Genomic DNA, 27,528 nt, shown 5'->3' with positions numbered 1-27,528 from the left:
AATAATCACAGTGTTATGTGTCTTTCCCCGATGCTGTTCCTGTTAGTGTAGCTCCATTCTCATCATCTATAGCTTCTATAATAAATGTTTCTTCTCTCTGGCTTTTATCCCAGCCAGCGGCTTAGCGGCCCAAGTGCTTCCCACAAGCTGCATGTGGCTGGGTCTTTCTCCCAGTGGTCTGCTCAGTAGTCATCTTCTGAAAACACTAAGACCAATTTAAATTCTAAACTAGGAGGATGACCTGTTTTATGTTCCCCAAATTCTTCTAGCAAGTTTCCCCGTGTTTTGTTTGTTTTCTTCAATAGTCCTACCTTCCTGCCGTTCAGGGAGACAAGAGAATATCATTTAGCAGGATGTTCAGAAGTAGTTTTCTATCAACTTATACCTGACAGAGGACAGTTCTTGCCCATTGGATACTGTTGTGCTTACAAATTTTAAGGAACAGCTGACTATTTTTTTTGCCTTGTGGGATATTGTGTTCATAGTGTGAGAAACTCTTACAACAGTGTGTACACTTGGAATTAACATAGTAGCTATGTTAAGGAATTCAAAACAGCTTAAATGAAAACAGTGTGAATTGTGTATATATATATATATATATATATATTTACCGTGTTAACTCATGTATCCGTGGCTTTGATTAGTCTCAAAGCTGTTCACAGCTTTAGAGAATTAACTTTTCTTTATTCTAGCTGCAGAGCTCCCAAGGACCAGAATGACTATGAGAACAACCTAGCCATGGAGGTGTTCTTGTTCCAGTTTGTCAACTACTACTCTTCGTGTTTCTACATCACATTCTTTAAGGGCAGATTTGTGACTTATCCAGGAGATCCGATGTATTGGCTGTGAAAATACAGAAATGAAGTGCTGTGAATACAGCTTTGTGTTCTGACAGTCTAACCTGGTTCATGTTTTCCCCTAGTTGCTCAAAGAAGAGTGTCTTTACTGTCTGTTCCTTAGATTTTTTTAGCCATTAAATAATGACTTTATTTCATGTTATAGCTATCTAAAATTTAAATGATATTTTCTTTCTAATATTCCAGTGTGACCCAGGTGGCTGTCTCCTTGAACTGATGACACAGCTGACAATAATCATGGGAGGACAGTCAATCTGGAATAACACACAAGAGGTGTTACTTCCGTGAATACTAAGTCATGTGATCTTGGGGTGAGAACGGCCCACCCATCCAAGTCATTTTCCTGCATGCCCATCTCTAAAACAGGGGAGTCTCTGCTTATTAAAGGTCTCCAGATAAGAAGATCCATCCAACAGTGTAAACGTACCTGCTGTTTAATAATTATGCTTAAATACCTTCTTTTTATGTTTAACTTAAATCCCCAAGAGCTATAATTTCTGCTTATTAGCCCATCACTGGGGGCTGACTGATCAGAGCCCTTTGAGAGATGGCCCTTGTTGGGGCCGTGAGCTAAGTTTTCCCACAACTTCCCACAACTTTCTCCTCCTTTTATACATGCATTTAAAAATCCATAACAGGAATTTGTTGAGTGCCTAGTATGTGCTAGTCACTGTATTAAGTGTTGTACATATATGTGTGTGTGCGTGTGTGTGTATAATTTAATCACCCAAACAATCCTTATTCTTATCTCCCTTTTGCAAATGAAGATCCTGTGGCTTAAAGAGGGTAAGTGATTTGCCCAAGCTCTCATTGCCAATAAGAGACCACTGTGGGACTCAGATGTAAGACCCTATCTCTCTGAATCCATGTTCTTCTAAGAACAGAGGCTCTCTTGGGGTCCTAAGGCACAGGGTTACATAATGTTTTAAGAGACACTTGTCTAAAATAATAACTACAGAGGTTTTGACTTACTGTTCTCTTCCTAAAAATGAGAAAAGCAGATATTAGCTAAGGTCACACTGTCCTTTAGATTTTCACATAAGCCCAATCCCATATCAAGGTGGACAGTCCACTGTTATCTGCAATTTCTGCACAATTCAAGGAGCTTACTGTATTCACTTTCTGTTGCTGCTGTAACAAGTATCCCCAAGCGTCATGGTAGTAGGAAGAAAAAAGAAAAAGTCTCCACTAAACAACACAAATTAAACCTCCTAGGGTTCTTGAATGCAGAAGCCTGCTGAAGTCAAGGTGTTGGCAGGGCTGTTTCTGAAGGCCCCAGGGGAACCTGTATCTTTGCCTCTTCTGGCTTCCAGAGGCCACCTGTGTCTCTTGGCCTGTGACCTATTTTCTCTCTCTCAAGGTCAGCACGGTGTGCCTCTGACTCTGATTCTGTGGTCATATCTCCTCTCCTCTCTCCCCTCTTCTGCCTCCCTCTTCCTCCTTTAATGACCCTGGCGATTACACTGGGCCCACCTCTCTCTTAGAGTTGGCTGCTTAGCAACCTTAACTGCATCTGCAACCATAGTCCCCCTTTGCCAGGGACCCTGACCTCTTCATATGTTCTGGGGATTAGGACATGGACATCTTTGGGGGGGACCATTTTTCTGCCTACCATGCTAACCTTTTTAGGATAATGTTTGGCTTTCAGTTTCTGTTCTCACAAAACTGTTGATCTCTCTTCTGTCTTGCCTTCCACACCAGCATTCTTCTCCTGGTCAACCTAACTGCAGAGCTCACCCCTCTCTGTGGTGTCCCCCAAAACCACTTACACAAGCAAGCCTTACTGATGTTTGTAGCATGGAGGAGAAACTCAAACAACTTGAATTTTGAAATAAAAAACACCCATCATTTTAAAATCTTCCATGCCACTATAAAAAATTTATTTTTTAACTTCTTTTTTTAATTTTTAAACTATTTTAAACTTTGTTACTTTTTTAAAACTTTACTTTTTTTCTTATCATCCTTCATTGTAAGCTCCAGAAACCTGCTATTCTGCCCACCACACCCAACTTCCCTTTCGTTGTTTCTCCTCCCTTCCCTAAACCTTCCTTCTCTCTCCCTTATTACCAAGTTTCTGTCCATTCTCTTTATAGGGCAGTTAAATTATTTTTTCTTTCTTTCTTTCTGTTTTTGCAGAGTGAACAACTTTGGGTGTCAGTGTGTCCTTCCACATTTCTTCACAAGGGCTTCACCTTTCAGGTTCAGTATGGATTACTGGGGCCTGTCTCTAAACAAAGGCATTTCCCTTGTCCCCCAGCTCACAACACCCCTCAAAAAAAAGATTCTGATCTTTGCTGTGAAATGAATCTTTTTTCCCTACTGTGCAGTGCACAACTCTTACACTGAGCCCACAGTCAGATTTTTCCAGAGGAGTAAATGTAGCTCATGTGCAAATAATACTATTTTTCTCTGTGAAAAGAAATAGATCAGATAGAGGAAATACTAAACTCAGGTTACTCAAAAGCATTTCCTTAAGGAAATAGGTTAATTATTTAACACTAAATTTTGTTGAACCTGGTTGTCAGTGAGCTATTTTAACCAATCAAGGAGAAGGATATATTTCCTAAATTGGTACTGAGAAATTCATGTGAAATGAAACTTGCTCACATGAACTAGTTTAAAGTAAAGGATGCATTATAGTATCTGTGGTCTGTTTATTCTTTTGCTTAAGTAAGCTCATTGTTGTAGGTTCCAGTGAGCTGAACTTTGCCTCCATGTATTTCTACTATGGGCTAAAATATTTAGGGAATATGTTTTGAATTATAATTCCCTTGTTTGAAAACCAGGAATGCTGAGTGGTAGCCAAGTTTGAGGGTGGCTTGTGTTTTCCTCACTGCCTCTTCTCTTTGTATAAGGTGACAGTTTGCTTCATACTTTTTTCCTACTTTTTCATATTAAATCCTAACATACCAAATATCTATCAGTAATTCCTGCTATGCCAAAACTACACCCATCATCAAAAATACATAGGAAGGGAAAAGAAATCTTATCAAAGTTAGCGACTATTTTCATGCTATTTAAATATGTCCAAAGGAACATAATGAAATGAAATAACTCACCTGCCTACACCCCCCAATTCCATGTGGGGCTCTTGATTAGGATTCTGGGAGCAAATGAAGAAGGACAGTGAAGCCATGATCCAGGCTCCCACTGGGGTCTCCCCAGCACTTGGATCAGCACCTGGTATATAGTAGGTCTCAGTCCAAGCCAGCTGATGAGTGAGTGACTCACAGGCATCGAATGCATAATATCAGTGAATTAACAGCATTATTTGTAGGACTCAGAGAATAAGCTGAGAGCCCTGTGGCCTTCCCAGCCTCACATACTATTTTGATATTGGGATCATTTCTGGGAATGTTATTCTGTACTTGACAAAAGGCTAGTATGACTCCAGGGTTAAGCAAATTGCCCTGGAGAAATTTTAGGATAAAATATTAAGAAAAATAGTTAAATGCCCAAAATGGCATAGCATTGTCCTTTGGTGTTTAGAAAATGTATGGCTGTAATTTTCTTACTTTATGTTTTCTACATTTTCCACCGTGGGTATGCACTACTATATAATAAGAAAATCTCTCTTCTCCAGATATGATTTGGTTAGAGGATGAGGCAGAGACATATAATAAGAGAATCTTAAATACATGTGTCTGTAATTCACTCTTTAAATTCAGGAACAGGAAACTCAGGAATGAAATAGATTCAGAGAATCAAAGATACTTGTATTCAAGATTAGCAAGTGGGAGTGTCCTCAACAGAAATGGTGATTATCTATAATGCAGAGATTAAATGTGATAATGAAGGTACAAAGACAACATGAAGTAGAAAGTGCCACGTGGCAAGCACTGAGTAAAGGGCAATTTACTATGATTATGCTAATCTGTGGTCAATTCCCAAGCAAATGATTGTGTAAACCCTGCTAGAGGGAGAAAGCTTCCAGCCTTGGCCAGAGAGGGGGGAGGATCCAGTGCCTGTATTTTTTTAAAATGTCTACAGGTGCTTCGCATGTGCAAATTGATATCCCTGCACAAGAACCATAACCCAACAGAAAACCCAAAAGACCGAGGACAATGATGGGTAGACGACAGCCCAAGATTTTCTGCGACAGATGAGTGGTTCCACTCAGGAAGACTGGGAAATAGGGTCAGAGTCTTAGCTAAGGACAAGCAAGTCGGGACTTCTAATATGACCTAATACCATCAGCGGGGGAGAGCATTTCAGCACAAGAAGTTATTGCCAGATGAGTTAGCATGGAAGTTTCATCCTGGATCCAAACCGTGATGGATTTAGGTCCTGGAGGGTAAAAGCCCTGTTTCCGTGGGACATGGACCGGATTCCACAAGAGGCTGAGACAGGAAGTATGAGGCAGAGAAAAATTCCCCCAAGAGACTCCCGAGTCTGGGTGCCAGGAAGGGTGATGGAAGAGCGTGGTCCTAGTGCCACCCTCACCGCAGGGCTCCAAGTGGCTGTGGAGCTGCATGCTCCTGGCCGAACCTCTGACCTGACTGCAGCACTCTGGGCTGCATCCTGGGGAGCAGCTTCAGCAGCAGGCTGTCCCCATCATTCTTGTAGGTAATGCAGAGACCCCCACCCTGTGGCCATGGTGTCCCCAAGCCAAGGGTCTAAGTGACTTCAGCCTTATTTACAGGTGGCCACAGCCAGTTAGCCTGTGCTGCTCAAAAGGAAGATCCCGCATTTTGATGTGTTAGGGGGGTTGCTAATACCTGGCCTGCTCTGAATCGTTTCATCCTGACAGCAGCCTGGGCAATGGAAGTTTCATCTCCCAATTATATTTCAACTTTTTTTGTTGAAAGTATAGTTGGTTTACAATATTGTGTTAATTCTTGGTGTACAGCATAGTGATTCAGTTATACATACATATATATATATATATATATATTCCTTGTCATATTCTTTTTCACTATCGGCTATTAAAAGTTTTTGAATGTAGTTCCCGGTGCTATACAGTAGGACCTTGTTGTTTGATGCAAAAATTACTAAACAAGGTATTTGCAGACTAAACCTAGCCTTGTATATGACAGAGTTGAGGTTATCTCAGGGTTTAAATGTGGTTTTGATCTCCAGGATATCTTTATCTCCTTATCATAAGTAAAGAGCCTGGTGGACCACTTCTCAGAAAAATGTTTTAAAATCTTAAGTTTTAGAGAATAAAGAAGGAAGATAATTATACTGAAAAGCAGATATCAAAATATAGAAATGGACATTTGTGATACAGTAATATCTGAATTATTGGAAGAACGTGTTGAATAAGAGGATCCAGTGGTGGGTCTACTAACCGCAACTTTCTGCCATAGCAGTGAGTGTAAATCATCTTCTGAGATCTGCAACAATTGCATTTTGAATGTAAATAAAGTTAAATAACAAATAAGCCATGAAGTGTGAATTCAGATTCAGGGTTATCTCGAGTCCATATCCCCACCACTTCCCAGAGCTCCCTGCTCTTCCCCTAATGTCATTGAAAGCAGTGGGGAAAGTTTGTGAAGCGAAGGGCATGTTCCATTGCAAAGAAATCTCATAGCAAACCTGGGAGCATGGGCAGGGAAAGGTTAATGCTGAGATCAGAGGCAGTGGGAAACCTAGCAGGGGCAGCTCTTTACAAGTCACATCACATACTCTGTGTGTGTCCGTGTGTGTGTGCATATAGACGTGTGTGCATGTACGGTGTATACACCTGACTTTCGTGTGAAGCTGCCTCTCTGTCCAAATTTGAAATCCAACCAAACATGCAGTGCAGTCAGCCGAAGATTTGCCAGACTCTAAGTTGTCTGTTGTTGCTCTGTCTCTTCTCCTGAAATCCATGAGTAAGCCATGTGCCAGCTGTTGCTTTCAGGGACAACAGCTCTGTAGGCTAAAGGCCCATGCTTTGTTTCACTGCCAACCCCGATTTCATTTCAGGACAAATTGCCATTTGAAATAGGGGGAAGCATTCAGTTGGCCCACAAGCCTCTGAGTGAGGAAAAAAGATAACCTTAGAGACAGCTCTGTGGGACAGCATCCAGGAGGGGACAGAGCACTGGGCTGTAAGTCGAGGCTGTGTTTCTTTTAAGCTCTGCACTGACTTTGAGGCGGCATGTCACTTCTCTGACCCTTGATTTATTCTGCTTAAATTAGGGCCTTGGACCTGTTTGATCCAAAGTTAGAGTAACACTTTTCTGCTCGGTGACCCTCCATGGCTCTCCAATTCCTACAGAGGGAAAAATGCCCACATCCTCACTGTGGTCTCTTAGGCTCCACCACCAAAACCACCACTGATTTCCTGTTTGCTCTGGACGACACCAGTCTCCATGCTGTCTGTCCAGCGTGAGGGACCTCCAGGCCTGTGATAACTGTTCTCTCTGCCCACCCTTTTGCCTCCTTCTTTGCCTTATTCAAAGGTCACTGCACCATCCCCAATCCTCCCTACCACAAATTCCTCGTCCTCCTTTATTTTCCTCCACAGCACTTATCACCAGCTCACAGACCCTGTCTTTCTTTCTTTTACTTATTTTCTCTGACGATTTTCAGACTGGAAAGGCCATGGTGGATAATAGCAGAGAAATGGGAGAAAAAAGACAAATGAGGGAAGGTATCTTCTAAAAGCTAAAATGCCCACCTGAAAAGGAGGTAGGAGATAAATTAGCAGTCATTACAGTTTTGGTAAACACAGATACGTAGTCAGGACTAGTTTTCACAATGTTTGGGGGTAGGGTGGCAGCAATGAAAAGAAATTTATCCTGAAAACAAGAAATTAAATTCTTGGGAAGATGATGTGTTCAGCTTGAACTGTCAGTAATACTTTCATGACCTTGGTCTGATAATATCCTGCTTTATAATTTGATCTGTTTGGCATCTGGGTCATGAATCTAATGGTGCCGCAGTTTCGGAAGCAGAACAGACCACCCCACGATGGGAACGGTACTGCCATCTGCAGCCCATGGGCAAACTGGGGTTATTTTATGAATACCTTGCAATGAGTAAGTCATCAGTGGAGACTTCGGTGCTGTCAGTTATACTAGAGTATGTTTTGGGTCTCAGAAGCGTCGGTTACTGAGCCAAACAATGACCATCATACCGAAACGGAGCCCGCTTTTCTCCATTAGATGCAATTATGCAGTCAGGCTTTCAAATAGGGTGCCTCTGTGTATCTTTGTCAACATTTATGTTGTACAAAGCTGAAGATTTACTGCCAAGGAATGAAGTGGAATATTCATGTAGCCCATGTGGCACAGCTGTTGGCTGATATCCTTCTAAACAGAGTCATGTGACCCCACCAGCCTGTGCAGAAAACCCGCAAGAGCATCCTGCGTCATGGCAGCAAGGTTCACAGGGTCACCCCTTCCACATCTCACACCTGCCTTTCACATTGTTCCTTTTCACATTCTTCTGACCGATGGTTTCTGCCTGGTTCCTTGAGTGACCTCATGGCACATCACTGGCTTGAATTCAGGATGAACTTGCTGATCTCAAATATCGGTTAAGCACAGATCCCCTCCTTCTCCAATGTCTTTGTCCATTTCTGTACATTTGCTTGGGCTCTGTTTCTCTTTGGTTGAGCTTGGTTTTGAGATCTCAGTTGCCTTTAAATGGTTGTATCTTAAAATAGATTTCCATAGGAAACGTCATCTTTTCTATTATGCATGGGACACTTTTATCTACTAGAAAGCTGATGATGTGCACGTTTTCTATCTGAGCCCTTTCAGCTCACCACTGCCTTGAATTAGTTTTTTTTTTTTAGCTTAGGAGACAGAAAAGGATTTTGGCCAATAGTCTTTGCATTTATGCATGAGGGTTCATGTCTGCAAAGGCACCCCTTTGTGCTTCCGGTTTATAAGTCTAGAGATAGAGGAAGGGTTTTTTTTTCCTAAATCACATTCTATATATAAAATAATTGCTTTTAAAAAAATACATTATACATGGAAACGCATCTGGTTCCCTCAGTGAGTGAAAGGTCATCTTGTGGCATCTTCAGTCAGTGATGCTTTGTGGCCTGGGGTCTGATTTGAGTTACATTTTTGCTTTTGCTGTCTTTCATGACCTGGTTCCATTAAAGGTGCAGCTGCAGTCCCTGGTGTAGAAGTTATGCTCGTTTATATTGCTTATTTTCAAAAGGACTATAAGCCAATGACCTGTTATTCCAAAATGAGTCATAATTATAAATATTTCTTATTGGAGCTATTATCAGCATTAATAATAACAACAACATTCTGGGGGCAGCATAGCATTTATTAATTTAACACACACAGAAAAAGCCTTGGAAAAAATTTATTGTTCTAGTTAAGTCAAATAAAGGGAATTGAAAGGAAAAATTGTAGGCTTTCAGGAGAAATTGATAGGACTTTTAGAACTTTATAGTCTCATTAAAATACCAATTAAATAATTCAGCCTCCCCCTACCCTGCAAAACAGGATGGAGTAACATCAATTCTAGAGAGATTTTTCAGATTTATTAGTTTTCCTATTATCTAAATAACCCATAATGAATTAGAAAATTCAATCCATTTCTGAGAGTAGGCAGTCTGTTATTCTGTTTTCAACGCTGGAGTGAAACCTATTTTTTGTTCTTTTGGTTCATGGGAGATAGAATTTCCAATTGCTTTTTGAATTATTTTTGTTCCTCTAAAATAAAGTGCCTTTGGTGATGATCTCCTGACCTCAGTTTCCTCCTCCCAGGTTTCCCCATGATCATTAATGACACCCCACCTGCCTTTTTAGTTATACCTCTTAGCTGCTGAAGGGGAACAGCTTCTGAGAGGTGATCCTGGAGCCCTCCACCCGTGCTTCATTAGGCCTCGCACCCAGACACCAACCCTATACTCCTTCGCCTGAAGTACCTTTCTCTGCTTTTCTGCCTGGAAGTATTCTTGCCAATCCTTGGCAGGAACCCCTCCACTTTTTAGCGATTTTCTGCTCTCCTCTCTAGGCATGAATTGCACTTGATTCTTCTCTTGATGGTGTGTGATTGTGTCCATGTCCATTGTGCTTCTCGGCTGGACTGATCCTGTTGGAGGCAGTAGTAAGGCTTTGCATCTTCCTGTCCATGTCCAGAGCACCACAGCCTGGACCCTGGTTCTCATACGTGTTTAAGTGACTTGATCTTGGAGTTTCAACACACTCACGTACAACTCTTAGATGAGTTGGCGGTAACATTGCCCTCAAGGCCCCCACAAGATTCTATATGGCATATGATTTTTTGAGTGAAATTTCTCTTTTAGTTGCTTTAGTGAATTCCCTACCATCCTTTGAGATTATTAGAGTAATCATGAGTTGTTAACCACAATAGCTCTCCCCCCACCAGCAAATGATCCTGCTGTCTGAGAACTCAGACATGGGACATAAGAGAAATAATCTATCATTCTTAAAATCTGGAAGCCATAAGATACCTTTTTGTACTTAGAGCACCCACAACACAAACACCAGTCTGTCAAGAATTTGGTGATGCCTTCCCAGAGGGCAGGTGCCATAAGTGAAATGCAGTGAATGATGAAGTGAGACCTCTTTGTCTCTGGTACTGCCTCTTCCACCTGTGCTGTGTTAACTTGATCTTCCCTTCATATAATATGTTCTCCTTTTAATTTACTACAGTTAATATCAGTTGTTCTTCAACATCTCCTTGCGCCCGCCCCCTTCATTCCCTCTCTCTCCAGTGCTATCCCATCCACACCTCTTCTGCGCTCTCCAGGACCAGGCCTGTCTCCCCCACGCCCTCACCTCTGCTCTGTCTGCCCACCACCTGCACTGAGATTTCCTTGTCTCTGCAGAATGAACTTTCCAAAATGGCAGCTGAGTAACTGGGGGGATTGTAGACCGCTCATCTCTTTACTCACTCATTCATTTATCCACCCAACAAACATTGAGCACCTGCTATGCCAAAAACTATCAACTGCTGGGGAGACCAAGACAGGTAAGACTTGGTGTCTGCACTCCCCAGGCCAGGTGAGGCATGGCGAGTAGTTGATGGATTACTAAGCAGGTGAACACAAATTGGACTTCCTAGACCTGGAGATATTTGAACTGAATTTTGAAAGATGAATGGAAGTTAGTTCTCTAACATGTGGTAGAGAAAGTGGACACTTCATGCAGAGAGGTGGAGACATATAAGAGTACACGGGCATGAAGAAGCTTGGCCAGACTGAAGAACAAGTAGGGCTAGAACAAAGTATCCACAGGTGAGAATATCAGGTACACAAGGCCTCTGTCATGATGAGTATACTTTATGTATCCTTAAAGAAACAAGTATATATTGGAATATTTGTAAGCAAGAGAATTGCATAATGTTTATGTTGGAGAAGATCTGGTTATTCTGGCAGCAGAATGGAAGATACTATTTTGGGGGGAGGCCCATATTTGGGGGAAATGTTACTTCAGGGGGCCACCCCAGGTAACCCTGACAACAAGTGGCACACGCCTGCAGAGAGGCCCTGGGCAGAGGGATAGTGACATGGGCGGCAGAAGTGGTAACTGCTGCAGAGGTGACTGCATGGCGGCGGGGCACAGAGCTGCTGAGATGACCTTCCAGCGACCCATCCGGAGAGCGGATCTGCAGGAGGAGTGTAAGGGGAGGAGCTGGTTTCTAGGAGATGGTTCTGTGTGTGGCATTTTGAGTGTGAATTGTCTATGGGACATCTGAGGGGTGATGTCCGTTGTTAAGCTGGATTCACAAGTCAGGAGCTCAGGGGAGCTGTGGGTGAGTCCATTGGCATGATTCAGTCTTGCCAGGCAGAGGATTGAAGACGAGGCCCTGGGGAAAATGGCCATGTACATGGCAAGTGGAAGAAGAGAAATCCACCAAGAGAAAGAAGAATCGCAGAGCAGTTGGGAGAAAACTTGTTGAAGCAACACAGGGAAGACTGTAACCTGGCTTAAGAGGGATTTGAACACTGACTAAAAGAAGCATAGTGAGAAAGGTGGGTGTGTGGGGTAAAAAAGCAAGAGCTAAAGCCGACCTTTAATTGCCAAGACTGGGGAAATGGAGGAGAACTATACTTAGGTAGCCTTTAAAAAACTGATCTGTGTATATCTGCCTGGGCTTTTTAATTTTATTTAAGTAAAACCAAATTCAAGGGGAAAGAACATTCCACAGAGAGGAAATTATTTGTCCACAGCAAAATCTACCTGGTAATCAAATAAACAGTTACTGAAAACGCCCACTGGTTTGGAACTCACAGCCACCGACAGTGCAACTCCTTCTCAGTGCCGTGGTGAGGGCCGTGGGGGATGCAGGGCTCTGAGCCCTGGAGGAGTTATCAGCGCATGTACTTCCCCAAGAAACTGGAATTTAAAGGGAAGAATAAAGTGTATAAAGTATCAGAGAGCAATACAGGGCCGTGAGAGAAGGTCAGGTGAGGGTTAGTTTTGTTTTACAGTGGGCTTTTCTGGCCTTGCTGAGTTGCTAGGCCTTTGTTGTTGTTGGTCTTTGTTCCAAAAGCTTTTTAGAAAGTTCTTCTCGCTTCAATATCTGACCAGATTAAATCATGTTGGGGTTTTTTTCTGGTGTTCCAGTTTTTAATTAAAAAAAGCTGTCTGGAATTTATTTTAATGTCAAAAGTGAGGGCACTCTACCAGGACTTCCAATGATTTAGCTAATTCAATAGTTTAATCCACTGATTTGAAGTGTCAGTTTTATAATATTACTGAAATCTCATAAATATCCACATCTGTTCTTGAAATGTATTCTATTTCATTCATAATCTCAGTGCACTATTTCTAAACTGTTTCCATGACCATAGATTAATACCTCCTAGAGTTGGTCCTAATTTATCCTTTTCCAGAAGGTCCCTAATATTACCAATTCAAGCATCCCTCCTCATTATTTTACTTGTATATTTGTGTATTTTTCTGGAAGAACTTTAGCATCATCTTTCAGCTTTTTTTCTTAAATCCATTTGGGATTATTAACTAAATTTGCATTCAGATTCTAAATTTATTTTGGAAATAAAGTGTGCTATGTCACTCAAATTTGAGTCTACCCAATGAAGATTATGGTGCATTCTACTGTTCATTCAACCATCTTTATTTTTCTTTCTTTTTTTAACTCATTTATCAGAACCATCTTAACATGTTTCACTAATTTATTTCTAAATAGTCTGTGCCTTTGTTTTCATTATAAATGATTTCTGGGATTTGATCTGGGTTGATTTCTAATAAAGTCTTAATTTCTAGCTTCTCTTGAATGAGAAGGAGATCTGACAGTGTGAGGCCCACTTTCCAATATGGTGATTGTGAGCAGTGCATTTCATTAGGATATCCACTTGCCAATTTGCCAGTAAGTGAACCCACTCCACACATTTCTGTTACTTACCTGGCCCCTGTAGGCAGATTAGTTCATGTAGGGTTAGATGGGTTACGGACACAGATACTGACATCACTGCTGCCACGCTGCTGACTTTGTGGCATCACTAACTCTGGTTCTTGCCTCTCTGACCTCCCTGAATATGACAGCACCTTCTGGGCTGTGGAGCTGCTGCATCTTTCCAACACTGTCTGCTTTTCTGCAACACAACCCTGCCTCTCAGGTCAGAAGCAAACGTCAGCTCCTCTTACCCATCCACCCCATCCACGGTCTTGCCGTTCCTGGCATGAGAGGTCCCTATCCCTTGGCTGAGCAGTAACCCTATAGGGACCATAAATTTGCCTCTCATCCACTGTCTTAGTTGCATACCTGTGCTAGTTTACTTTAAAGGTCTGCCAGTTAGGAGGGGAGGGTCTAAAAGTCTTTTAGATCTCTGGCCTTATCATTTCTAACTGCTCCCCCACCCCATGGAACAGCTTACCACAGGTCTCTGCTGCCCCATCTGTAACAACGCCATGTAATTTACAGACAAAGAGAAAAGTACTTCCAAGCCACCACCATAATTTTCACTTCCTGTGACCACACAGACCATAGAAATATCAATATAAACATTCCTGAATAAGGATATTTTGCTTATGAAGACACTTTAATTGCATACCTTTCTGTGACTTGTAACAACTTCATAGACTCTCTGGATGTGCTGCACTCACCTTCCCAGACTCAAGGGAGCTTGCTCACTTGCCTATTTGCAGCATATTTCCTCCAACATTCTCTATGCATAGCTTTCCCAAAGGTACATTTCTTATTTCTATTTAAATTGTTAGATACTTCCACAATATTCTTTTTTTAATCCTCAATTACAAATCATCTTCCAAGATTGTATTATTTCAACACTGAGAATGAATAATATGCTTCAAGATTCCCAAGTTTATTATCAGCAAATAACTATGGTTGGTTAAAGATTTTTAAGTATGTTATTCCTATTAAGGGTATATACGTGAAAGAAACAGGTTGTAATTAGTCGTCTTCCCAGAGATTTTATATTTGTCTTTTGTTTGGTTTCTTTCACTATTGAACATTATTATTACCATGACCGTCTTTTCTCTTTGGGATTTTGTTCACCATTTGCCCCCCTCTCTTTACAGGAGTAAAGGAATATATGTTGTCCTTCCATCCATCCACCACTCCATGATGTGTGTCCATTCCTTCAACAGTTATTCAACTTGGATTCACCACCTTATTTGTGGCCTCTTTTCCACCGGCCCCTCTGTTAATTCTGGGGAACAATATATTGGAAATCAGAGTGGACACGTGGAAACTTGACTACCCAGTAGAGATGCATGGTGCCAGAAAAAGGCCAGGACATCAGATCGTGGCTGCCCATCATGCAAGGAACAGCAATTCTGGCTGTGGTGGACCAAAGTGAGTAAAAAGGCTTCACACGGTGAAGACCTTGAAAAGTCCAAAAATGCATTAGCGGTCCTTCCTAAGGAATCCAGTGTTGGGTATTGTTTAATATGAGAGGGAGATGCTAACACTATCATCGTTAAAAATAACATAGTTGTTGTAACTGTAATTATTATTTTAATATATTTTCTTTATAATTATTATTTGTGACTTACAAGGGCTCTTACAGAGGCAGTTGTTAAGAAGTGGGACCATTATACTGTTGCTGGAGTGTTAATTCAGTAGAAGCATGATAATAATATTAATAAGTACTCACTCTTTTGATCCTAACATGAATATAAAGGTTACCCAGCAGTGCTTGTATAATGGAGATACAAATCTATCTGTTTAAGAGTTTGTAGAACCTAAAATAAGAGCAGTCATTCCACCGTATTTTACCATATAGTCCAGACTATCAGTTTAAAGTGGGAACTACCTGATGAGGCCATATAAACACTTTGTGCATCCCCAAACATTCATTACCTTCCTGGTCCCCTGGGGCAGAGGTCCTTCCAGGGGGTGGTCACATATCTCCTCCCCACCCCACTCTTGGCCTTTACTACACACTGTTGTTCATTAGCTAAGCATCCTCATGCCCTGAATGTGTCTGAGCTGTGAGGGAACAGAACTCAGCTGTTTACAAACTGTATTGACTATGACCAGTCTGAAGAATCTCTCTCCTTCCCTGCCTCCACTCCCACAGGGCAACTGGGGGCTCACAACCACAGATTCCCATGCCAGCCCATCAGGGAACCTACTTCCCTAGAAATACCCTTACAACCAGGGCTGTTTCCTCCCTTACTACACTGCCAATTTCACTCCCAGATTACAGTCCCCAACAAAAGGCTGTTGCAGTTTGAATTTCTTAATCAAGTCACACTGGCCCTGAGCCCCTGGCATTTTCCCATGAGCATTCATAGAAACAGAACAGGGCCTGGCAGTGGCTGTGGGCCAGGTTCCTGGGTTAGGGGACTTGCTGGGCACTTCAGGTTTTAGAGTCTGGCCCGAGCTCAGCTCCCAACTTGGCAGATTCCCATCTGCATGATTTCGGGCCAGGCTTCAACTGTTCACAGCTTCATTTTATCATCTGTAAACAGAATAATTCCCTGCCGCATATTTTAAAACTGTTATGTACCACAAAGAGTGCTTAGGGAATTCAGTGAGTCAATGCATGGAAGTCACACAACCTGGTCCTCAGGGAATGTTAGTTATCTTCATTATGCACCATCGATAAAATTGGCTGCACAGACTTGTCCAGGTATCAAAGCTACAGGCACAAGAATTTGACAATGTGTCACTGTCTGGATCATAGTCACAATTTTACACAGTAAAACAAGATTCCTGGGACCACTTAGCTGTCAGCCCACCTGACTCCCCACCCCAAAAACACTCACTTTATCTGATTTGCTTGCTACCCCTACTTTTTGGAGAAAGTTGGCAAATCACACACAGACAATGACTGCTAGATTATGTCCATTTCCATTCACTCAAATTGCCCCATTTTCAGTATCCACTGTGCTGCAAAACATAGACTAATGTTCAGAAATATGACAGCGAGGCCTTTCCAGTTCCACATTCAGAGAAGTATGAATCTGTCATGTTTAATATGTCATATGACACTAAGCAAGGCAGGAAAGCGGGCTCCCGTGCTTTAAGGAAATTTTTAGCAATGACATTTGTAACTAAAAGTGTTTTTGTTTCACCTTCAGCTAACCAGAAAATTCAATTGACTCCTATTACCCATTACTCAGGTGTCCTGGTTTGATTGTATTAGGCACTTTTTCCTCATCACCCTAGCATGGCTTTGCTCCATCAACACAGATGGATTGTCTCCAAGGCTGCTCCATGTGCATGGCGTGTTTGTGTACACACGTGCACCCACTGATTGGTGCCACTGATCCATATCCAGTAGTTGTTCTGCCTTATAACTCAGGCATTGCTTTATTATACCCTAGAAAACTGCTTTTAGATCATTGATTGTACTATAGACCATCCTCTTGCCCACATTAGGAAATGACATCTTCCAAGACACAGGTCCTGTGTGCTTGTATATATGTATAAGTAAGAATTAAACATGTATGTCATCCCCTCACGTATTTAATTTGTGCCTTCCCAATCAAATGTGCATAGTAAAGGCTAACTTCCCATAACAGTAGAACTTTAAGGAAGTAAGAAGAAGAAATTAGCCACCAGGGAGAAGACAGGGCATCAAGCAGGAGTTTGGTATCAAATAATTTATTCTAAAGCTGCTCTGGCTCAATAAATAAGTGAAATTGACATTATTGTATCATGCTAGAGCATCTGCTATTGAAGGCTGATTTTAATTTACTTTGATATAAGTGGAAAATTGTGTTGGAACAGCATGGGAAATGAAGCACACTTCATCTATCTGTACTCCCGCAGTGTATTTCAGAGCTGCTCAGTTTTGAGGAAAAGTATCTTGTCAGGAGACAATAGAATTGCTTTCCTTGTTGGAATTTTTGTAGCTTCCAGAAGCACATCTGCAGGTGATTATGTAAAAGTCTAGAGTTGAATTAAATAACAGGAAATTTTAGCCTATTGAAATCTAGGAGAAGTGAAATATTTTTGCTTACCACCACCACCAACACCATCACCACCACCACCACAACCACCAGGCAAGCACGTGTACACCCAGAGAGATTTCACAACAGAGGAAATGACAAAGCTGGTTCTGTTACCGAGGCCAAACTTGTTCTGCTCACTGCCCAACAGTGATAAATAAATAAATCAGGAGATGAGGTTTTGGGGCAAGGAATAGTAACTTTATTCAGAAAGCTGGCAGACCAAGAAGATGGGGGACTAATGTCCTGGAGAACCATCTTGCCCAAGTCAGAATTCAGGCTCCTTTTAAACTAAAAAGGAGAGGGGGTGTGGTTGATTGTGCAAACTTCTTGCTGCAGGCATTCTTTGTTCTTGTAGCCATCCATGTGGGTCAGGCTATGGTGTCCCTGTAAACCTCCAACAAAACAACGGTTATTCTCTATTTTGCAACTTGCCATCTCTGCCTAAGTGCAGAAGTGCTAACATCCTTAAAGTTCAGAGCCCCGAGAATAGGCTTTCCTGTAGGTTTTAGGCTAAAGGCAACGTTGTTTTACAAAAGATGCAGAGCCAGCAAGATTAAGCCTGGAAAACAGGGCACAGTGCTTCAAAGTAAAGGAACAGATCCAATATGGCATCAGATTCGTTCTCCTCTATTACAGTTCTAGTTGGGGGAAATTTTGCAATAGAAAATCCCCTTAGTTGTTTTTTTTGATTTGCCTGAGATCTTGTTTGTTGGCTTGTGGTCTCATGGTGTCTAAACTGTATGTTAAGATGAATACTATTAAAATCATATGGTGCAGAAAACATATCTGTTCTGCTTCAAAAAATGACTGAAACATTTAGCTTTGTTTATTCCCATAGAATTTGGATTGAATCTATTTTCGAGTTTCTTCTTCCTTCAAACCAGTTTTTTACTGGAGGGTTTAAAGCCCAAATTAAAGAATTTTGGAGAAAACTCATGTAATTCATAAAAGCTTTACATCCGAATTTAAGATTGACCCATATTTATACTTTTAATCAAGGAACATGTTAAATTTTGTTAGTTGATCACTTATGACTTTTTTAACTTTGTCCATGTAATCTTTTGGAAGTTGAGAGGCTTAGACACTTGATCTAACAAAACAGGTATCATTGCTTGACTCTGTGAATGGAAGAATCCCAGTATAGTTTCCTGCTAGTGCATTTTATTAAAAATAATAAAGAATTCTTGCTATCTAATAAAGCAACTGACAGAAGCAATACTGAGTGTTTAAAATAAATCAGATTGTGGGTTCAATTATCTAAACAAGTGAAGATAGTATAGGGAAAAATTATGAATTTGAAGGAAAATATATTTTATGCAATTAATATTCTATTTTTAAGAAGCAAATGATAAAAAAATCAAATTTTTAATCATTTATCTACAAAGGAGATATATAAAGCCAACTTATCTTCATAAGTGTTACAAATACAAAAGGGCTATCTAAATCTACATTATTAAAGAATAAATTATACCAAATTGATCTCCAAGGTTGATTGATTTTCATGATATTTCTAATTTTTGATAATATAACTTTCATATAACATATCCAAGTAGCTCTTGAGTTATCCACAGTACCCTAGTCTACAGTTATTCTTACTGTGCTTAAAAAATGTAATAGGCAAGGATCAAGCCCTTGCTTTTGAAATGCCGCTGGACTTCTGGATATTCCCTTAAGTTAAAGACCAAAAGCAAATTAACTATTCTACTTTAAAGCAGTTGCTCAAAGATTTTAAGACATTCACTATCTATATTCAGTTTACAGGAAAGAATTAAGTTTTCTGAATCTTAAAAAAAAATCTACTGCTGAAATTGAAATTCTGGCTTGTCTGTTGACCATAAATAAAAAGGCTCTAAAGTAAAGCTCCCTTTACTGTTTTCTTCCCAACATAGGCCATGTTCATCACTTTCACACCAGACACGATTTCCTGTCTGGTGTATTGCTGGTCATTCTTTGTACCACCATAGAGGGACCACCTGCCTGACACCATGGAGGGACAAAACAACAACACCCTCTGCTGGTTCAGCATCATGGACTTCAAAGCAGAAGCAAGGAAAATCCATATATTAGGCTTAGTAACCATACCTCATGCAGGTAAGTTCTGTTTACAGGTGTTTAAAAATGCATTTCATCTTTTGTAAGACTTTTATTGTAATATAATTCTGTTTGATATCACAGCTGCCAGAGGGTTTTTTTTTTTCTAGTTTTCTTTTCAGATAAACTTTAAAATGGAAAAGTTATAAAAGTTAATACAGACTAGGGTTAGAAACTTCAAACCAAACCATAAAGCAACATTTTAAAATAAGAGTTTCAAGTGAGTACAGGGAGATGGATCCAGGAGAAATCTCTTTTTTTTTCTCTATTTTATATTTTAGTGCTTTATTTTGTATTAAAAAAGTTTCTTTTTTTCTTCTTTTTCTCTTTTTAAATTTTTTTTTACTGAGTAATAGTCATTTTACAGTGTTGTGTCAAATTCCAGTTTAGAACACAAGTTTCAGTTATACATGAACATACATATATTCATTGTCACTTTTTTTCACTGTGCAGGAGAAAACTCTCATATGTTAGAAATGAAGAAACTCTTAAGAGTTCCAAAAAGTAAGATGATTCAATTATTATGAGTAATGTGTTATTTAAGCACACCATGATGATCCTGAATGATGACAAACTAGCACAGTCACTTAACAAAGCAACACAAAGACAAACAGTGTAACCTGGTAACCACTAGTTTGTTCTCTACAAGTCTGTTTCTTTTGTTATATTCACTAGTTTATACTTTGTTGTATTTTTTAGATTCCACGTATAAGTGATATCATACAGTATTTGTCTTTCTCTGTCTGCCTCATTTCACCAAGCATAATACCCTGCAAGTCCATCCATGTTGTTGTAAATGGCAAATTTTCATTTTTTATGGCTGATTAGTATTCCATTCTATGTATGTGTGTGTGTATATATGATCTATATATATATACACCAAGGATCAAATGGTAGTTCCATTTTTAGCTTTTTGAGGAACCTCCATACTGTTTTCTACAATGGCTACACCAATTTACATTCTCACTGACAGCATATGAGGGATTACTTTTCTCCATATCCCTGCCAACATTTGTTATTTGGGTTCTTTTAGATGACCATTCTGACAGGTGAAAGGTGATGCCTCATTGTGGGTTTGATTTGCATTTCTCTGATTATTAGTTGTGGTGAGCATCTTTGCATGTGCTTGTTGGCCATCTGTATGTCTTATTTGGCAAAATGTCTATTCAGGTCTCCTGCCTATTTTTCAATTGAGTTGTTATACAATTATAATTTATAATGATATATGTAACAAACATAAAAGCTCCTAAATATATGAAGCAAACATTGACAAAATTGCAGGGAGAAGTAGACAGCTCTACAATAATAGTAGGAGACATCAATAACACACTTTCAATAATATGTAGAACAACAAGACAGAAGGTCAATAAGGAAATAGGCGGCTTGAACAACATTATAGATCAGTTGAATCTAAGAGATATATATATAGAAAACTTCACTTCACAAAACAGCAAAACACATTGTTCTCTAATTTATATGGAATATTCTCCAGGTTACACTATATGTCAGGCCACAAAAATGTCTCAATAAATTTAAAAAGTTTGAAATCATACAAATAATCTTTTAAATCAAAATGGAATGAAACTAGATATCAGTAGCAGAGAAAAACTGTGAAGATCCCCTAATGTGAGGAATTAACACCCTTAAACAACCCATGGGTCAGACAAGGAACCATAAGAAAATTTAGGAAAACTGAGTCAAGTGAAAATGAAAACTTAGCATACAGAACTAAGGGATTCTGCAAAAGTAGTACTAAGAAGGAAATTTATACCTGCAAATGCTTATATTAAAAAAAGAACAATTCCCAAATCAACAATTTACAACTTAAAAACTAAAAAAGAACAAAGTAAATGCAAAACTAGTGGCAGAAATTTAATAATAAAGATTCAAGCAGAGATACTCAAAATGAGAATAGAAAAGCTACAGAGAAAAATCAATAAAACCAAGAGTTGCTTTATTGAAAACATAAACAAAATTGACAAACTTTTTGCTAGGTTGACTATGGTAAAAGGAAACAGACTCAAATAACTAAAATCATAAATGAAAGAAGGGATATTACAATAAATTTTACAGAAATAAAAAGTATTATAAAAGCATTATGAAAAATTTTACACCAAAAATTTGGATATCTCAGATGAAATGGACAAATTCCTAGAATCACAAAACCTACCAAGACTGAACCACAAAGAAATAGAAAATCTAAACATCCAAAACTAGTTAGGAGATTGAATCAATCATCAAAAAACTTCCAACAAATAAAAGCTCAGGGCCAGAAGACTTCACTTGTGATGTCTACCAAACATTTACAGAGGAATTAACACTAATTCTCCCCCAAACTCTTCCAAAACTTTGAAGAGGATGGAGCATTTCCAGACTCATTTTATGCTGTCAGCATTACACTGATACCAAATCCTGACAAGGACACTATAAAAATTGCAGACCAATATCCCTGATGAAAATTCTCAAGAAAATATCAGCAGACAATTTAACAGCACGTTTGTAAGTATTATACACTGTGACCAAGTGGAATTTATTCCTGGAATGCAAGAATGGTTCAACATACAAATATTAATCAATTTAATATACCACAGTAGCAGAATAAAGATGAAGGGAACCCATGATCATCTCAATTTATGCAGAAAGAGCATTTGACAAAATTTAACACCTTTTAATTATGTAAACCCTTAACAAACTAGGAATAAAAGATAACTACCTCAACATAATAAATGATACATATGAAAAGCCCACAGCTAATATACTTAATGGTGAAGCTGAGGGCTTTCCCTCTAAGAAAGCTTAATAAAGAGACCAAATTCTTCACAAGGAAATTCACAAAATACCATTAAATAGAATAATATTCATGATTCTCTATATCTTCTTTATACACCAAAAATAAAAAACAAACCCCAAAGCAAAAAACGTACACCAGGAACATAATGATAAGAGTCCCTGGTTGAGGACAGCAATGAACAGGAGACTACAGTAGACAGGCGACTAGATTGTATAGTAGGAAATATTTAGAACCATTACATAAAATTTATATTAGTCAATAGACACATAAGTCAATGGAACAGAATAGAAAACCCAGAAATAGCCCCCACACAAGAACAGGAAACTGATTTTTGACAAAGATACAAAAAGCAACTTTTGAAAAGTCTTTTCAACCAAAGTTACTGGGACAATTGGATATGCATAGAAAAAAATGAACCTTGACCTAAGACTTACACCTTATGTAAAAATAACTCAAAATGAATCATAGAAATTCATGTAAAACATAAATATATCTAGAAACACATACTCTGATTTCTCAGCATGTTTCCTAGAGAAAGTTTCAAATTAAGGCAGTTTGTGCTGGAAAGTTGATTTGGAGTGATTGCTCCCCTATGTACATACGTAAGCCTGTCATCCTAACAAAGAAAGTCTGTTTCCAACAAGGTAGTTGAAGGACAGCTTCCAACACATTCAGATCCCAGATTGGAACATGTGGAGAAGAGTTCATTCATTTAGCCAGAATAGGCACGGTATATCTAGAAACAATTACCCTGAAATAAAAATCAAGTTCTGTAGAGATGGTTTGAAGCTAAAGGAGGTTTGAGCTGGAAAACCGAGTTAGATAGAGTGCCTCTCATTATGTATTTAGGAAGGCCTGTCAACATAACACAACAAATTTTTGTTCCCAACATGGTAGGTGAATAACAGCTTGCACACACATTTGGATCAAAAAATGGAACATGTGGGAAAGCCTTCATTCAGCTAGACTGAAAGTGAAGGGTACAAGTATAAACAATGTGAATTCTCAGCAAGTTTCCAAGAGCTGGTTTCAAGGGAGAGGAAGTTTGTGCTGAAAAAAAAAAGATGGAGTGAGTGTCTCCCCTTATATATATAGGTAGGCCAGTGTCACTAACCCATAAACTAGGTGTTACCAACAGGGTAGTTGAAGGACGGCTTCCACAGACAATCAGATCCCAGAATGGAACATGTGTAGAACCGATCATTCATCTAGCACAAAGGACAAGGGTACATCTAGAAACACTTACCCTGATTTCTCAGCATGTTTCCTCAAGCCGTTTCAAGTTAAAGGCAGATTGCTCTGGGAAACTAAGTTGGAGCATGTGCCTCCCATTATATATAAAGGTAGGACAGACCCCCTAATCCAGAAACTCTGTTTTCCCAACATGGTAGTTACATGACAGCATCCACACACATTGGGATGTCGGAATGCAATATGTTGAGGTGTGTTCATTTATCTAGCACAAAGGACAAGGGTTCACCTAGAAACACATACCCTGGTTTCTCTGCATGTTTCCTCCAGCCGATTTCAAAGTAAAGGCCGTTTGCTTTGGATAACAGTTGGAGAGAGTGCCTCCCTTATATGTACAGGTGGGCCAGTGCCACTAACCGAGAAACTTTGTGTTCATAAAAATGTAGTTGAAGGAAGGCTTCCACACACAGATGAATCTCAGAATGTTACATGTGAAGAAGCGTTCATTCACGTAGCACAAAAGAAAAGGGTACATCTAGAAGCAATTACCCTCATTTCTCAGCATGTTTCCTGAAGCTGGTTTCAAAGTAAAGCCAGTTTGCTCTGTAAAGCCGAGTTGGAGCAAGTGACTCCCCTTTTATATATAGGCAGGCCAGTGCCACTAACCGAGAAATTCTGTGCTCAGAACAAGGTATGTGAATGAAGGATTTGACACACATTTGGATACCAGAATGAATCATGTAGGGAAGCGTTCATTCACCGAGCACAAAAGGCAAGATTACATCTAGAAACACTTATCCTTTCTCATCATGTTCCTTGAGCTGGTTTCAAGGTAAAGGCAGTTTGTGCTGGAATACCGAGTTGGAGTGTGTTCTTCACTTATATATAAAGTTTGGCTAGTTCCACTAACCCAGAAACTATTTTCACAAAAGTGTAGGTGAAAGACTGCTTCTACACACTTTCAGATCCCAGAATGGAACAAGTGGAGAAGCGTTCATTCTTGCAGCAGAAAGGGCGTGGACATATCTAGAAACACCCTGAATTCTCAACATGGTTCCTAGAGAGGGTTTCAAAGTAAACGCAATTTTGCTGGAAAACTAAGTTTTAGAGAATCACTCCCCTTTTTACATACAGAGGTAGGCCAGTGCCTCTAAACCAGAAACTCTGTGTTCTGAACAAGGTAGGTGAAAGTTGCCTTACACACACACATTCGGATGCTAGAATGGAACATGTGGAGAAGCTTTCTTTCAGCTAACACAAAGGGCAAATGTACATCTAGAAACAAGTACCTTGACTTCTCAGCATGCTTCCTAGAGTGGGTTTCAAGGTAAAGGCAGTTTGCTCTGGAAAACCAAGTTAGAGTGAGTGCCTCCCCTTCTATAAATAGGTAGGCCAATGCAACTAACCGAAAAACACTGCATTTAGAATAAAGTAGGTGAAAGGCTGCTTCCAAACACAGTCTGACCCCAGAACTAAAGATGTGCAGAAGTGTTCATTCATCAAGCAGAAAGTGCAAGACTACCTCTAGAAAAACCTACCCTGATTTTTCAGCATGATTTCTAGGGATGGTTTCAATGTAAACACAGTTTGTGCTGGAAAACCGAGTTGGAGTGATTCACTCCATTTTTATTACAGGTAGACCATTACCCCTAACCCAGAAACCCTTTTTTCCCAACAAGGTAGGTGAAGGGTGGCTTACACATACATTTGGATCCCAGAATGTGACAGGTGGAGAAGCATTCATTGAGCTAGCACAAAGGACAAGAGTACTTCTGAAAATACTAACCATGATTTCTCAGCATATTTCCTAGAGCAGGTTTCAAGGTAAAGGCTTTTGCACTGGAAAACCAAGTTGGAGCGATTGTCTCCCCTTACATATATAGGTAGGCCAGTGTCATTAACCGAAAAACTGTGAGCTACAAACAACACAGGTGAAGAATGACTTCCACACACATTTGGATCCCAAAATGGAACATTAGGTGAATCGTACATTCATCTAGCACAAAGGGAAATGGTACATCTAGAAAGAGTTACCCTGAATTCTCAACATGCTTTCTACAGTCAGTTTCAAGGTACAGGCAGTTTGCAATGGAAAACTGAGTTGGAATAAGTACCTCCCACAATATACATAGGTTGGCCAGTGCCCTTAACCGAGAACCTCTGTGTTCCCAACAAGCTAGGTAAAGGACAGCTACCACACACATTCAGTTCCCAGAATGGAACATGTGGAAAAGCATTCATTCATCTAGCAAAAAGGGCAAGTGTACATCTGGAAACACTTACCCTCATTTCTAAGCATGTTGCCTAGAGTAGGTTTCAAGGTAAAGGCAGTTTGCACTGGAAAACTGAGTTGGAGTATGTGCCTCCCCTAATATATATAGGGAAGCCAGTGCCCCTAAACCAGAAACTCTGTGTTCGGATCAAGGTATGTGAATCACGGTTTCTGCACACATTAGGATCACAGAAGCATTCTTTCATTCTAGCAGAGTGGGCAAGGTTACACGTGGAAATACTTTGCCTGGTTTCTCAGCATGTTTCATCGAGCCAGTTTCAAGGTAGAGGTTGTTTGCGCTGGAAAATTGAGTTGGAGTGAGTGCCTCCTCATATATATAAGTAGCCTAGTGCCCTTAATACAGAAACTCTGTGTTCTGAACAAGGTATGTGAGGAGGGCTTGCACACACATTCGAATATCAGAATGGAAAATGTGGAGAAATATTCATTTATCTAGCACAGAGAGCAAGTGTACATCTAGAAACAATTACCCTGATTTCTCAGCATGTTTCCTATAGTCAGTTTCAAGGTAAAGGCAGTTTGTGCTAATAAATGACTTGGAGTGCGTCTCTCCCCTAATATATATAGGTAGGCCAGTGACTCTAACCCAGTAACTGTGTTCACAACAAGGTTTGTGAAGGTTGGCTTACGCACACATTCGGATCCCAGAATGGAACATGACGAGAAGCATTCTCTAACGTAGCTCAAAATGGAAAGATATATCTTGAAATACATACCCTGCTTCTCGGAATGGTTCCTTGAGCCGGTTTCAATGTAAAGGCAGTTTGTGCTGGTAAGTCGAGTTGGATCGAGAGCCTTCCCTTATTTATACAGTTTGGCCTGTGCCCCTATCCCAGAAACTCCATGTTAACAACAAGGTAGGTGAAGGACTGCTTCCACACAGATTAGAAACTCAAAATGGAACATGTGAAGAAGCGTTCATTCATCTAGCACAAGGGGCAGGTGTACATCCAGAAACCCTTATCCTGATTGCTCAGCATGTTTCCTGGAGCAGGTTTCAAGAGAAAGGCAATTTGTGCTGGAAAACCGAGTTGGAGAGAGTGCATACTCATAGGTATGTAAGTAAAGTTTTTCCCCAACCACAGACAGTCTGTGTTCCCAACAAGCTAGGTGAAGGATGGCTTCCAAACACATTCGGATCCTAGAATGGATCATGTGAAGAGGTGTTCATTTGTCTAGCATACAGGGCATAGGTATAACTAGAAACACTTACTATGATTTCTCAGCATGTTGCCTAGTGACATTTCCAAGGGAAAGGCAGTTTGTGCTGGAAAACAGAGAAGGAATGAGTGACTCCAAACAGGTATGTAAGTAGTGTAGTTCCCCTAACGCAGAAACTCAGTGTTCCCAACAAGCAAGTCATAGATGGCATTCACACACATTCAGATTCCAGAGTGGAGCATGTGGAGATGCGTTCATTCATCTATCGTACAGGTAATGGTTATATCTAGAAACACATACTCTGATTTCTCAAAATGTTTCATAGAGCCGATATCAAAGGAATGCCCATTTGTGCTGGAAAACTGACTTCGGTCCAGTGCCTGCCCACATATATGTAAATGGTGTTGCTCTCCTTACCCATAAACTCTGGGTTCCCAACACGCTAGTTGAAGGATGGCTTCCAAACATGTTGGGAACTAACATTGGTGTATGTGGGTATGAGTTAATTCAACTAGCATACATGGCATGGGTATATCTAGAAACACTTATCTGATTTCTCAGCATCTTTCCTAGAGCCGTTTTCAAGGGAAAGGCAATTTGCACAGGAAAACCAAGTTGGAGTATGTGCCTTCATATAGATTTGTAAGAAGTGTAAATCCCTGAACACAGAAATCTGTGTTCCCAACAATCCAGATGAAGGACATCTTCCACAAACATTCAGATCCCAGAATGAACCATGTGGAGATGCCTTCATTCATCTAGCATACAGGGCATGAGTCCATGTAGAAACACTCTCTGAATTCTCAGCGTTTATCCTAAAGCCGGTAGTAA

This window comes from Camelus dromedarius, chromosome 6 (genome assembly GCF_036321535.1).
Source record: "Camelus dromedarius isolate mCamDro1 chromosome 6, mCamDro1.pat, whole genome shotgun sequence".
NCBI classification, from domain to species: domain Eukaryota; kingdom Metazoa; phylum Chordata; class Mammalia; order Artiodactyla; family Camelidae; genus Camelus; species Camelus dromedarius.
The sequence above is the reverse complement of the archived record's forward strand: the minus strand, read 5'-3'. Positions refer to the sequence as shown.